Genomic DNA, 16,134 nt, shown 5'->3' on the forward strand with positions numbered 1-16,134 from the left:
TGAATTTATGGAAGTCTGAGGTGTCAGGTATAAGGTTTGAAGACATACAATAAGAATGCTGAATGACTTAAGGATTTAAGGATGTATACTACTAGTCCTCGAACCACTAACACACACACACAGCGCCAACAGAGGAAATAAAGTGAAATATTAACAAAAATAACCCAAAAGAAAGATGCTCAACATCATCAGTCATTGAGAAAAGCAAATTACCACAGGATATGTCAATTCACACCCATCAGGAAAGCTAAAAATAAAAAAAGATAGTAAATGTTGACCAGGATGTGGAAAAACTGGAACCCTCAGACACTGCTGATAGGAATTTAAAACGGTGCAGCTACTTTGGAAAAGTGTGGCAAGTTACTTAAAAAGATAAACTCAGAATTACGCTATGACCCAACTATTCCAATTCTACGCTTATACCCAAGAAAATGAAAACATACATCCACCCAAAAGTGTGCACGACATTCATACGGAGCAGCTAATTCCTAATAGTAAAAGCTGGAACTGTGCAAACGTCCATGAACTGATGGGTACAATGTCTATCTACACAACAGAATATTTTTCAGTCGTAAAAAAGAATGAAGTGCATAGATGAATCTTGAAAACATTCCTCTAAATGAAAGAAGCCACACACAAAAAGGACAAATGCTGTATGATTCCATTTATAAGAAGTACCCAGAATACTCCAAACTATAAATAGTGAGCACATTAGTGGTAGCCTAGGATTGGAGACTGGGGGAAATGAGGAGTGATTGCTAATCATGAGGTGTCTTCTGGGGTGATAAAAATATTCTAGAATTAGATAGAGGTGATGACCACAATTTTGTGATTAAAAAACAATGAATTGTACACTTAAAAAAAAAAAAAAGGCCCAGAGGAACAAGTGGAAAGCCAACCGTATCAATAACTACACTTCATGTAAACAAACTAAACATCACAACTAAAAGGCAGAAACTGTCAGGCTGAGTGGAAAAAAAGCAAGCCCTAACTATAAGATATCGTCTGTAAGATACAATTAAAATATAAAAACACAAACAGAAAAAGCATAGAAAATGATATACTGTGCAAAAGGAGCATAAGAAAGCTGAATGGCTTGATTCAATACCAAAGTAGGTGTGAAGACAGACAATTCACCAGCAATACATAACAATGTATGTATCTATTAACAGGGGATCAAACTCATGAAACAAAAACCGACAGACTAAAGGGAAAAAACAGACAAATCCACAAGCACAAATCCAAAAGCCAAAGATTTTTAACATCTTTCGCATTAATTAATATACCAAGTAGACAAGAGTCAATGAGGACACAGGTCTCAAAAATACTACCATCCTGACATAACTGACATTTACAGAATACTGTACACAAAAACTGAAGAATATATTGATTTTTCAAATGCATATGACATGTTCACCAAGACAAACCATAAGCTGGGACATAAATTTCATAGAGTACCTTACCTGAACATATAGAATTAGAAATCACTACATTAAAATATCAAGAAATTAAATAACCCACGGCTCATAGAAAAAAAAATAACAAAATAAATTAGAACGTTTTCAACGACACAGAAACCACAGGACATCAATATTTGTGGGATACAGCCAAGCACTCCTTAGAAAGAAATTTATAGCTTTATATGCCTGCATTGAAAAAAAAAAGGCTCAGACAGTACTGTAACTTAAGAAAAAGAAGAGCCAGCTAAAAACCAAAGTAAATAATAAAGACAAGAAATCAACAAAACAGAAGAAATGAATGAAATAGAAAACAGATCAACAGTGGTAAGGTAAAAAGTTGGTTCCTTAGTGAACATTTGAAAAGTTGATAAACCTGTAGAAAGAATAAAGAGGGAGAAAGAACAAATGACAATACCAGGACTGAAAGAGGAAATATCATTGCAGATCAGATATTAAATGGATAAGAGATTATTATGAACAGCATTATGGAAATAAATTAATCAAAAACTTGGATAAAATAGACAAATTCTTTGGAAAATGCCAAAATGGCTTACCAAAAATGACATAAGAAACAGAACACCCGAATAACCTTAATCTGTTAAAGAAAGTGAATCAATAACAAGCAATCAAAAACTTGCACAAAGAAAACTACAAACTCAAAGGAGAATTCTTTCAAATACTCAAAGGAAGGTTTGAAAGAAATTACACAAACTTTCAGAAAGCAGAGGAAGGAACACTTCTCAACCCCTGTACCAAAACATGATAAAGATTTATAAGAAATAAAATCACAAACCAATATTCAGCATAAACATATATGCAAAAATCAACAAAAACCTGAGCACAACAAATTCAACAATATACAAAAGGGACAACGCTTCATCATACCTAATGATGAAAGACTGAGTATTTTCCCTCTAAGATCAGGAAAAATATATGAGTCTTACCCAGTACAGTAAGATAAGAAGTACAAGGGATACAGAATGGAACGGAAGAAGCAAACCTCTTTTTAATTCCAGACAACCTAAAAAATACTCAAGAATCAACAACAGAAACAGTAAACTGTATTCAGGAAGACTATATAGAAACACAGTCAACATATAAAAATCAATTGTGTTTTGTATGGACTAACAGTAAATAGCTGAAAAATAAAATTTTTAAATAATTCCATTTACACTACCACCAAAAAAATATGAAATACCTAGGAATAAACAGAAAGATATCCAGTATCTTTACACTGAAAATTACAAAATATTGCTGAAATTAAAGAAGACAAACAAATGGAGAGATACACATTATGTTCAAAGACAGAAAAATTCAATATTGCTCAAAATGTTCATTCTCTCTTAGCAGGCTTTTTATTTATTTGGAGAAATTTTGGAGGAAAACATAGCTGATTTAGAAACTTATATGGAAATACAAAGAACTTAAGAGTAGTCAAAACAATTAAAAACAAAACCAAAAAACCACAAGTGGCAAAGTTCCACTATCCAATTTCAAGACAATCTGGTACTTGTATAAATATTAGACATACAGATCAGTGGAAGAAGGCCGAGTCCAGAAATGGATTGAACAAAAATGGTATTTATAAGGAAGAAAATGAACACCAACCTTTTACTTCTCACCATACGCAAATACTAACTCAAAATGCATCATAATGCCAACTGCAAAAAGCTAAAAGTATAAAACTAGAAGAAAATCTTCACATTGAGGTAGGCCCTGATTTCTTAGATAGAAAATAAAAAGTATGAAAACACTAAGAAAAAACTGATGAATTGGACTTGAACAAAATTAAAACTTGTCATTCTTTAAAACGCACTGTCAAACCAATGGAAAAGCAATCAGGTGAAAATATTCATAACCCATTATACATTTAGTCATCAGGGGAATGCAATTCAAATGCAAATTAAAACCATAATGAATTACTCCATTACAAATATAACAGAATCAGTAAAATTTAAAACTGGGTAAAATTAGAAACAACAAATGCTGGCAAAGATATGGGGCAACTGGATTGTATATATGTTGCTATTATAAGTATAAATGTTGGAATTGCTTAGAAAATAGTTTGGCTGGTTCTTAAAGTTAAACATACTCTTACCATATGACCCAGCAATTCCCAAAAAGAAATGAAAGAATTCTACAAGAACTTTCTGACTCCATCAGAAGAACAATATAAGAATAATGGGCATACCAGAAGGAGAAGAAAGAGAGAAGGGAACAGAGAATATATTCAAACAAATTGTCGATGAGAACTTCCCAAACTTGTGGACAGAACTGGACCCTCGAATCCAAGAAGCAAATAGAACACCTAATTACCTCAATCCCAACAGGCCTTCTCCAAGGCACATTGTATTGAAGCTGTCTAAAATCAACGACAAAGAAAGAATCCTCAAGGCAGCCAGGGAAAAGAAGACGGTAACTTACAAAGGAAAGCCCATTAGATTATCATCAGATTTTTCAGCAGAAACTCTACAAGCCAGGAGGGAGTGGAACCAAATATTCAAACTATTGAAAGAGAGAAATCATGAGCCAAGAATAATATATCCAGCAAAGATATCCTTTAGATATGAAGGAGGAATAAAGACCTTTCCAGACATACAGAAGCTGAGGGAATTTTCTAATACACGACCTGCACTACAATAAATACTAAAGGAGGCTATTCGACCACCATCAACAGGGACAATTTGTGGCAACCAAAAATCAAAAAGGGGGAGATAAAGGCCTGAACCGGAATATGGGAATGGAGAAAGTAAGCGTGCTGAAGAAAATGGAATACTCTAAATATCAAACTTTCTTTTACATAAACTTAAGGGTAACCACTCAAAAAAAATCCAGAACTGAAATATATACTGTAATAAAAGAAGAAACAGAGGGAAACATCATAGAATACCACCACACAGAAATAATAGACAACAACAAAAAGGTAAAGAAACAATGGAGACACAGCCTTACCAGAAAACTAAAGATAGAATGACAGGAAATCCTCACATATCAATAATCACCCTAAATGTAAATGGACTGAATTCACCAATAAAAAGACACAGAATAGCAGACTGGATCAAAAAAATTAAACCCAACCATATGCTGTCTCCAAGAGACACATCTCAGCTACAAGGACAAGCATACACTCAAAGTGAAAGGGTGGAAATTGACACTCCAAGCAAATGGTATCCAGAGAAAATCAGGTGTAGCCATAATGACATCAGATGAAACAGACTTCAGGGTGAAAAAGATAACAAGGGACAAAGATGGACATTAGAAGACATAACAGTCATCAATATTTATGCCCCCAATCAGGGAATATACCAAGCAACTACTAACAGAACTATTATACTAGGGGACTTATATACATCATTGACAGCTATGGATAGATCATCCAAATAGAGAATAAATAACGAAATAGCAGCCCTAAATGACACATTAGATGAAATGGACATAATTGACATATATAGAGCACTTCATGCTAAAACATCAGACTATACATTCTTTTCTAGTGTACATGGAACATTCTCAGGGATAGACCATATACTGGGACATAAAATCAGTCTCAGCAAATTTAAGAAGATTGAAATCATACCAAGCATATTCTCGGATCACAAGGCTTTGAAATTGGATATCAACTGCAAAAAGAAAGCAGAAAAAAACACACAAATACATGGAGATTAAACAACATACTTTTAAAGAACGACTGGGTCAAAGAAGAAATTAGAGACGAGATCAAGAGATACATAGAAACAAATGAAAATGAAAATACATCCTACCAAAAGTTTTGGGATGCAGCGAAAGCAGTTTTAAGAGGGAAATTTATCTCATTACAGGCCTATCTCAAGAAACAAGAAAAATCCCAAATAAATAACCTCATGTTACACCTTAAAGAACTAGAAAAAGAAGAACAAGTGAAACCCAAGGTCAGCAGAAGAAAGGAAATAACAAAAATCAGAGCAGAACTAAATGAAATAGAGAACAAAAAGACAATAGAAAAACTTAATGTGACAAAGAGCTGGTTCTTTGAAAAGATTAACAAAATTGACAAACCCTTGGCTAGACTCACTAAGATAAAAAGAGAGAAGACACTAATTAACAAAACCAGAAACGAAAACGGGGAAGTTACACGGACACCACAGAAATACAAAGGATCATCCAAGAATACTATGAAGGACTATATGCCACCAGATTCAGTAACGTAGAAGAAATGGACAAGTTCTTAGAAACATATAGCCTTCCTAGGCTGAACCATGAAGAACTGGAAAATCTAAACAGACCGATCACCAGTAACGAAATTGAATCAGTCATCCAAAACCTTCCCAAAAGCAAAAGTCCGGGACCAGATGGCTTCACTAGTGAATTCTACCAAACCTTCAAAGAGGATCTAATACCAATCCTGCTCAAACTCTTCCAAAAAATTGAAGAAGAGACAGTACTCCCTAACTCATTTTATGAGGCCAACATTACCCTGATACCAAAACCTGGTAAGGACAGCACAAAAAAAGAAAACTACAGACCAATATCTCTGATGAATACAGATGCAAAAATCCTAAACAAAATTCTAGCAAATCGAATACAACAATGCATTAACAGATTATTCATCACGACCAAGTGGGGTTCATCCCCGGGGCACAAGGATGGTTCAACATCTGCAAATCCATCAATGTGATACATCACATAAACAAAATAAAGGACAAAAATCATATGATTATATCAATTGATGCAGAAAAAGCATTTGACAAGATACAACATCCATTTATGATTAAAACACTTAATAAAATAGGTATAGAAGGAAAATACCTTAACATAATAAAGGCCATATATGACAAGCCCTCAGCTAATCTCATAATTAATGGTGAAAAACTGAAGCCCTTTGCTCTACATTCAGGAACACGACAGGGCTGTCCCCTATCACCTCTGCTTTTCAACATAGTGTTGGAAGTTCTCGCCAGGGCAATCAGGCAAGAGAAAGAAATAAAAGGCATAAAAAAACAAACCAAAGTATATCTTAATAAAGATGAGTTTAAATGAACATATTTAAACAGAAGTATTGTAATTTCCAAAAAGGTAAATAATATTTTTACGAAGGACTGATGGGACCCCAAAATACTAAATATTTTTAACTGACTAGAGAATCTATTATAGAATGCTAGATACATAATTAACCCTGAGAGGTTAAATGTACAATTGTTACGAAATTTCTACTTAGAGCGGAAACCACAGGAAAGGGAAGCAAAGACCACAATGAAGCATGAATTAGTCCAGGTTATCAAAACAGCACTCTACTAAAGATGATAAAAGGAGAAACAAAAAAGGTTTTTGGGGCCAAATATCATCAGAATGTGCATTTAATAGAAATTTTTTAGTACTGTTTAAACCACTGCTCAAGACACTGACCCAACCCTGGCTTCACTCTGACAGCTGAGAGCAAACCAGAAGCTCCTGGTCTCCCATCTAGTGCTCTATTATGGTGGGTACTTCCCAAAGGAAAAAAAAGACGGGGCTGAAAGAGCAACTCTCTAATGAATCACTTTGCCCTCTGGGTGATTAAGGTCCCTAAGGTTTAAGAATCACTGCCTTGGATGTTATTACCACTTGCGCTCATCTCTAGCTACAGCCTTCTCCCTTATTACATGGTATAATCACTTTCCTGAATTGTGCTATCCATTCCCTTGATTTTCTTTGTAGGTTTTTCACATGTATTTATCCTCATTTACTTTTCCTTGTTTTATATTTATAAAAATGCAATCATGGGTATGAGTGCCCCTGTGATCTGCTTTATTCGCCCAACCTTATTCTGGGGCCTGATTTATCCACAGTAGTGTAGACCAGGCTGTTCTCAGCCCCTAGAGGCCACTCTAGTTCCTAGCCATGTGGGCTTTCCCAACATGGCTGCTTACTTCCTCAAAGCAGGATGGACTTTGACGTAACATCAACAGGAGTGACACATCCCACCATTGTCTCTTGGTCAGTAGCAGATCCTGCCCACATTCCAGGGTAGGAGATCACACAAAGGCGCAGAGGAGAGTCCCACTGCTACACCCATTAAGACACCACCTGTTCTTGGCCACAAAATCAACAAATTCCTGAAAACCTTTTGTCTCTCAGGCACAACAAATTTCTAAACAAAATAAATGAAAACGAGCCAAACCTATTTGTTACTGAAATCTAATTGCAACACTCAGGAAATGTTTAGACATATGTGAGATCGAATATCACAACGGTATGATGGAACGTATGTAAATAGGAGTTAGATGACTGGATACTAGTTTTGTTGCTTACCTTAGTTTCCTCACAGGTTAAAAAAACCCACAAATTTTACTAGATGATATCTAAAGTTCCTTTCACTTCTAAGACACTGATTCTGTAATGCAGATTAATTTGAGATTTGAAAAACCTTTTAAAGTAGAGGTCCACAGATACTATTCAGGCAGTCCATAAACTTCGCTGAGAAAATATTAATTTTTATTTTAACTAACTTGTAACTGAAATTTCATATTCCGTTGAATTAGGAATGTAGGCAACAAAATACAGTAATTTTAGTATGTGTACTTTTCATCAAAAAGGATCAGGTATTTTCATATCACATTACAGACATAAAAATCTTAAATAACATTTATAATCATCAATACTTAAAAATTAAGATAATAATCTTATGAAATTAGGCTTGCTGCTAGTGCATATTTACTGAGTTAAAAAAAGCACATTACTGTATCAAAATTGGTTCCTTAATATTTTACTAACTACATTTCAATATAACTGGGTTCTGTTGTAATAGAATTTAATTTGTGACTTTAAACCATATTCTTAAGTGGAATCCACAGACTTCATTACACTGCCAAGGAAGTACACAGCAGACACACAAAAAAGTTCTTGTTTTAGAGGAAAACCTTTTCCTTTTAACATTTCTCTTTTAATTTATTTACAGCACAGGGCTGTGGTCAAGAGCTGGAGGTTTAGGGTTAGACGGCTAGGAGCCAAATCTGTCTTATACCAATGACCAGCTGTGTGGCCTTGGGTAAGTTACTTAACCTCTCTGTGCCTCAAATTCCTCATCCTTGTTAGATGGGTGAAACAACACTCCATATTAGAGTTGTAGTAGGGTTACATGAGTTTCTGAAAAGCATTAGAGCAGTGCCTAGGACAGTAAGGACACAAGTGGTTAGCATTTTTTTTTCATTAGCAGACAGTATTATACTGTCCTATAAAGGCACAAATCTCAGTTTAGAGAATACAATTAAAAAGAAATGTGGCAGGCGGTTGGATGACTCAGTTGGTTAGAGCGCGAGCTCTGAACAACAAGGTTGGAGGTTCAATTCCCACATGGGCCAGAGCTGCACCCTCCACAACTAGATTGAAGACAATGAGTTGCCACTGAGCTTCCGAGGGGCGGCCGGATGGCTCAGTTGGTTAGAATGTGAGCTTTCAACAACAAGATACCGGTTCAATTCCTGCATGGGATGGTGGGCTGCGCCCCCTGCAACTAAAGATTGAAAACGGCAACTAGAGTTGGAGCTGAGCTGTGCCTTCCACAACTAGATTGAAGGACGATGACTTGGAGATGATGGACCCTGGAGAAACACACTGTCCCCCAACATTCCCCAGCAACATTTATTAAAAAAAAAAAAAAGAAATGTGGGTTCCATATGCCAGTTTAAAGGTTACACTGAGTTCATGAAAGCAGGCTAGTAACCTATTTAATTTTCTAAAAACAGGCTGTCAAACTATGGCCCGTGGGCCAAATCCAGCCTGAATGTATCTTTTTTTACAGCTAAGAATGTAAAAACCATTCTTTTTAAATGGTGTGTGTGTGTGTGGGGGGGGCGTGTTAAACACTATTTCATGAAATATGAAAAATGGTATCCAATTCAAATGTCAATGTCCATAAAGTTCTAATAAAACAATCATTTAAGGATTGCCCACGGCTGCTTTTGTACTACGATGACAGAACTGAGTAATTGTGACAGATACACGAACCACACGAAGTCTAACATATTTATTCTGGCCCTTTATAGAAAAAGTCTGCTGACCCCCGTTCTAACACATGTAAACCACTATGGAGAAGTCATGGAAAGTTGCTTGGATCAACGTGTAATTTCTGTTTAGCATGTGTAGAAACCAATGATAATGTTTCTACATGCACTGATATAATAAACTGATATTTATTAAAAGCTCAAGACTGTTGTAGAGCTTTTCGTAAACTATTTCATTTAATCCTCACGGTAACTTAGTGGGCATTGTTCTCATTCCCATTTTACAGATGAGTTAAGTTATGCACGAAGACATTATGTAACTTTCTTAGCTCTACATAACAGGTGAGTCTTAGAACCAGAAAAGGCAAAACAATCATTTATCCAAATTTATCTTTCTTTAGGATGGGATGAGAGTAAAACTTCAGGGAATAATGAGCATATATATTCACACTAAAAGCATGTCAACACCACTGCTGGGACAAAATAACTACCATTTTGGGCAATTCCAGTCAATGGAAAAAGTAAAATCCATTATATAGTGGTTTCTTGTCTGGGTGCTCATTACAAGGTGCATTCAGTTTGTAAAACTTCACTGAGCACTTTTGTGTGTGTGTATTATACATCAACAACAACAGGTTTTTAAAAGGCTGAATGAAGCCTGAGCTTCACCCGAGATCAATTAATTTAAAAGCATGGTGCTACCAGTTCCCAAATTCATCTGACCATTCAGAAATATTTTGTTTCATGTGTACTTAACTTCTTTTTTTTAACAAATACAAATTACAGATAAGGTTTTCTGCAACGTTCTGACATCTCACAGGTATGTTTTGCAGCGTGCTTTGAGAAATGTTGGAATAATCACTTCTTCCCTGCCTCAGCGCACTACGTGTGCTGCCACACCCCATACCCCACACAAAAGGCTAATAAATAGAGAACACTGAGCTCCCTGGGCTCTCTTTATGTCTATCCTTCACATTTTCCTTCAATAGCAGAAAAGTCAAAGAAAACACATGCTGACCAAAGGAAGGGCAAAAACTGTTCTCTCTCATTATAAGATTTTGAAATTTTCTGACATTTGATTACAGCATTTTTTAAAAGAGAAATTAACTCCTTCTGTCAAAAGAATCATTTAGGAGTAACTGACATAGCGCTGTGGTAAGGAGGAAAGTGGTATTTCTAAGAGCTGCCGTGACTCAGCACTGTGGAAGGGGAGCAGGCAATCTCCACAGCCTCTCCCAAATACTGGGTCTCTGTGTCCTCTACAAAGGCCGAAGCTGTGGAAAGAACACAGAAGAAGCAGATGACAGAATGAAACAGGGCATTTGCATGTAACCGATGAGCCAACATAGTTTTGATGAGACAGATACATTCTGAAATACTGTTTTTACCTCTAGATGTATACACCGGGCGTTTCAAAACAAATGTATACACGTGACTGGTATTCATCTTTTGCTATCGGTATACGTATATTGAGTATTACCATTTTAATAGTTTTTTCCTTTCTTAAAATGTGTATACATTTTTTTGGCACCCTCTGTATATGTAAAAAATAAACCTATCAGTACACCTCACCTGGTACCCCATCTTCAGCAAGGTGATGGAAATTTCTGCTCTATATTATATTAGGTAATTTTTAAATTTTTGTTTTACACTGTCAAAATGCATTAATTTTATGTAAAGAAGATAGAACATGAGAGTGCCTGAATTATAGGCCTAAAATTAGATTCTATGACCCCTGTTACTTCAATTCTTTGTATTAACTTGCCTTAAGGGCAAGATGATGTGGGACTTACTCATTCTGTAACTGGCTATGTGACCTGATAAATAACTCATTTTCAGATGTTTCCTTCCCTATAAAACGGGACCTTATTAATCTATGAGATGAACCCAAATGAAAATACAATGAATGATGGGAAAAGGTGGCAACTAAGCTAAAAAAAGAATTCTGTAGAACATCCATAATTATTTTTAAATTAGTTGTCTTTATAGGGAATATTATCAATGTAAATGCACACCTTTTCTATAATTTATAAGGGAGACTAATGGTAAATATGGGAGGAATAAAATTATACTAGGAACAAGTTAGGTATATTCAATTACCCAAACAAAGGGGCAAACAGAAACCTCTTGTTGATAATCCGATTCACATGTGATTATCCAAAAATCAACTGGTTCTTGTCCAAAAGTCTATCAAAATATACACAAAATTTATGATATATTTTTAACAGCTAAGTAACTGTGATTAGATGCAAGCATAAACCTTAACCAATACCATTTAGTTTTGTACTGGAAGATAGTCAATACACATAAACACATACAAGGTAGGACAATTAAGTTCACAAATTCATCCTAGAAAAAGAGCTACACACCTCACTGCTGAATATCACCACGGTCACCTTCGAAGTACTCCCCTTGGGAAGCTATGCACCGACGCCAGCGACTAGTCCACCCTTCAAAGCAATTTTGGAACTCTTTTTCTGGAATGGCCACCAGAGCTGTCATTTTATTATCCTTGATGTACTGAATGTCATCCAAATGTCTTCCCCTTTTTTTTTTAACACTAAAATAATTTTTTTTATTTACGTGTGTTTTTTCAGGACCCATCAGCTCCAAGTCAAGTAGTTGTTTCAATCTAGTTGTGGAGGGCGCAGCTCACAGTGACCCAGGTGGGGATTGAACCGGCAACCTTGTTGTTACGAGCACCACACTCTAACCAACTGAGCTAACTGGACACCCCAAAATGTCTTCCTTTCAATATTTCCTTTATATTCAGGTAAAGAAAGAAGTCATTGGCCCCCAGATCAGGTGAGTAGGGAGGGTGTTCCAATACTGGCTAAAAACCCCCTCCCAGACAGTGCTGTGGGAGATGGTGCATTGTTGTGATGCAACAGCAATCAATTGTTGGCAAGAAGTTCAGGTCGTCAAACTTTTTCATGCAGCCTTTTCAGCACTTCCAAATGGTAGACTTGGCTGTTTGTCCAGTTGGTACAAATTCATGTAATCCCTCTGATATCAAAAAAGGCTAGCAACATCAGTGCAATAAGTTCGCGAATTTAATTGTCAGACCTTGAATAGCAGAGAGGGGTATAAATGTCGAACTATCACATTGCTTTGTACACCTGAGACTAATAAAAACCAAACAAACAAGCAAACAAACAAAAAACCCCAAAAACAAACAAAGAAAAGTACATAGAGCAGGCGGCTTTTAAGAGACCCCCAAATGATTTCTGCCTCTTGGTATTCACACCCTTGTACAATCCCCTCCTCTGTGTGAAGTAGAACTTGTCTGTTTCAGTCAAGAAAATATGTCAAAGATGTGTCACTCCCAGGATTACGTTGTTTATTTAAGACTGCCCTGGCAGACTAGCGCTGTTTTCCTGTTGGCCGTGCAGATGCAGACAACCACAGTGTGAGAGCACCCACACCGTGTGGGAAAGGAACTGAGGGAGATCTATGAAGTGACAGCAGCTCCCAGACAACAGCCAACAAGAAAACAAGGACCCCAGGACTACAATTGCAAAGAGAGGACTCTGCCGAGATCACCCAGATGACTCCCCAGTTAAGCTTCCAGATTGTAAAGTAGCCTGGCCGCCACCTTGGTTACAGCCCCGTGAGACTGACCAGAAGACCCAGATCAGCCATGCACAGGCTTCTGACCTACAAAACTGTTGTGAGCTAATGAGACACTGAATCTGTGGGAATTTGCTATGCAATGACAGAAAACAAATACATGAATCCTCCCCCGAGTCAAGCCTCAAGGTGAGTATCGGCTGGTACCTTGATTGCAGCCTTGTAAGAGATGCTAAGCTAGACACACTCAGCTAAGTTAAGCCCAGATTTCTGACCCACAAAAACTGAGATATAACACAATTTTGTTGTTTTAAAGTTGCTAAGTTTTATGGTGATTTTTTACACAGCAGCAGATAACTATTAGGTTGGTGCAAAAGTAATTGCGGTTTTTGCAATTATTTTTAACCTTTTAAATCACAATTACTTTTGCACCAGCCTAGTAATACAGCATGAAATAGGCAAGAGTACAAACACGGAAAGTGGGATGATAATCCTAGAAAATCAAAAGAGAATTTAACTTTAAAAAATTAAGGTTAATAAACTGGGCAGATTGAAGATACATCAAGAAATATATCCTATATTTAAAAGCACTTTTTTTTTTAAATTGGGGAACAGTGTGTTTCTCCAGGGCCCATCAGCTCCAAGTCGTTGTCCCTTCAATCTAGTTGTGGAGGGCGCAGCTCAGCTCCAAGTCTAGTCGCCATTTTCAATCTTAGTTGCAGGGGGGCACAGCCCACCACGCCATGCGGGAATTGAACCGGCAACCTTGTTGAGAGCTCACGCTCTAACAACTGAACCACCCGGCTGCCCTTCCAGAAGTTCAGCGGCAGCTTGTTGTCTTCAATCTAGTTGTAGAGGGCGCAGCTCACTGGCCCATGTGGGAATCGAACTAGTAACCCTGTTGTTCAGAGCTCACACTCTAACCAACTGAGCCATCTGGCCACCCCGATTCTACTCTTAAGAGCAACAAAAATTAAAATAGCCAGGAATGTATCTGACCTAAATGAGTAATGCTACAACTTTTTACTTAGTAGTATAAAGGACTTAAATAAAAAAGCAATCTGAATATTGTAAAGACATCAATTTTGCCCAAATTTATTCACAGGTTTATTGGATTGTCATTAAGAGAATTTCTTATAGAATATGACATGATTATATAATCATTTTCTGGAAGAACTAACAAACAGGATTAATTCAGACCAGTGGTATCAGTGTGGAAAGAGACTGACAGGTGTAACCAGGAAGCGCCAAGCGGATCTCAGCGCATGTAAACAATTACTGAAAGATCAAACAGGTATCACATACCAACAGGGAGGCAAGAATCATTCCATAAATAGTACGACTTCAGATAGTTAGATCTTAAACTACAGCCTGCCCACCTCCACCCTCACCATCACCATCACACGCAGAAGACTCTAAGCTCCACAAGAGATAGGAGACACTTTTGCCCTGCCAGCACCTAGGGCAATGCGCAGAACTGCTGAGAGTACAAGAACCACCTATGCAAGAGTAAAGTAGAGCCACCTTTGAGGAGGGCAGTCTGGTAAATTTTAAACGGGCATTTCTTTTGCTTATCTTCAACCAATACACCAAGAGATGAAATGATCCAATCACACAACAGGAAATTCAAGTAGACAAAAATTACAAATATGTGCAATAAACCTAAGAAAAGATGTTGAACATGTGAAGAATAATCAACAAAATGCAAGTTAAAACAGTTTTACACCTATCAGACTGGTCAAGATGAGAGACAGCAGGTCCAGTCAATTTTACCTACTTAATAGTCCTTCACTGTGTCTACTTCTCTCCTCGCTCACCTGACTAGTTCGTTAGCCCCTACCTGATCTTCCTGTTTCCCCCTTTCTCCCCAGGAAGCTTATTTAAAAACACAAATCTCACCACTCCCCTGCTCTCCTTGCTTTATAGGATTACATCCCCAAATTCTTAACCAGCCTACAAGACCAGTTAGGCTCCGATTCCTACTGTGCTGTGGCTACACTGGATTCCTTGAACTGAATGCACGCAGGAGACAAACAGATAAAGAAAATAAGTGGGCCAGGTGGTGAGTAGTACCAGCCAGCCTCAGCATGGGAGGGAGAGCACTAAGGAATGGTGGGGACTGCGGCAGAGCAGAGCACACAGGCTCCGTCTCCCCTACAGGTGATGGTCGTTCAGAACTTAAGATGTTTTCTACAAACTACAACTTGGAATTTTAAATATGAATCTCACTTTAGATGTTGGCAACAAATCAAAATTTAACACTCAGGGGTCAAGACTGCAGCTCAATCAAACCTTGTTTCTGAACTACATGAGACCTATTACTTTGTAACCTCTAGGCTCTGTTCTAGGGTATCAAACCCTAGACAATCACTCTTACCACTTGCAGTTCTTTGGTAGGTTCATTCATTCACTTCTTTATTGGGCTTTACGATATATGGACACTGGCCTCAGAAGGCTCCTCTGTGTAGGCTCAGTTCACATGATCCCTTTCTCACACAGGTATATGCTTTGTTGACTTCAGAGCACTAACCTGCTGACTGTACAATTCGCAATCCTATCGTCATGCCCATCATTAGCACAGCACAGGGTATAATGTTCTGTGAGGGCCTGAGTATCTGTTCTCCTAGCACCGCTGGCCAGCAGATAGGGAGCGATGTCCAGAGAGCGTTAGGCAGACAGATACCCTCATACACTGTTGCCTCAAAGGTAAAATGGAGCAGGCTCTGTGCTGAGCAGCTTGGCAACTGATCTAAAATATTTTAAACAGGCATTTCTTTTGACTGAATGACTACACTTCCAGAAATTTAAACTGGAGGAGGTAATTCACTAGTTGTGCATATTTTTATGTCCAAGGCTATGAATTACAACATATTTACAACAGTTAAAAGCTATGCACAAATGTTCATCTACCAATTTGGATTATTTGACAATTATGTTTAAAGAAAAGGTGGTTATAAGAAAAATAATCATTATAATGAAAAAATGCAAGATATGAAAATGTAAAATCACATATGCTGTATGACTACAACTGTACTTAAAAACCACACAAGCCCCAAAGTGACACCCCAAAAAGAGAATGGGAGAAAATATAGTCAAAACTTGGTTGTTACGCGCAAGTGGTAAGACCCCAGGTGATCTCCCCTTTT

The 16,134-nt window shown here is 37.3% G+C and overlaps 1 protein-coding gene across 2 annotated transcripts in view; it reads right to left on the reverse strand.

Moving 5' to 3' along the window:
* CECR2 (CECR2 histone acetyl-lysine reader) overlaps positions 1–16,134 on the reverse strand; it is a 159,764-nt gene that overhangs the window by 44,953 nt on the left and 98,677 nt on the right. The gene's annotated exons all lie outside the window — the stretch shown is intronic.

Source organism: Rhinolophus sinicus, linkage group LG02, assembly GCF_036562045.2.
Source record: "Rhinolophus sinicus isolate RSC01 linkage group LG02, ASM3656204v1, whole genome shotgun sequence".
Classification (NCBI taxonomy): Eukaryota; Metazoa; Chordata; class Mammalia; order Chiroptera; family Rhinolophidae; genus Rhinolophus; species Rhinolophus sinicus.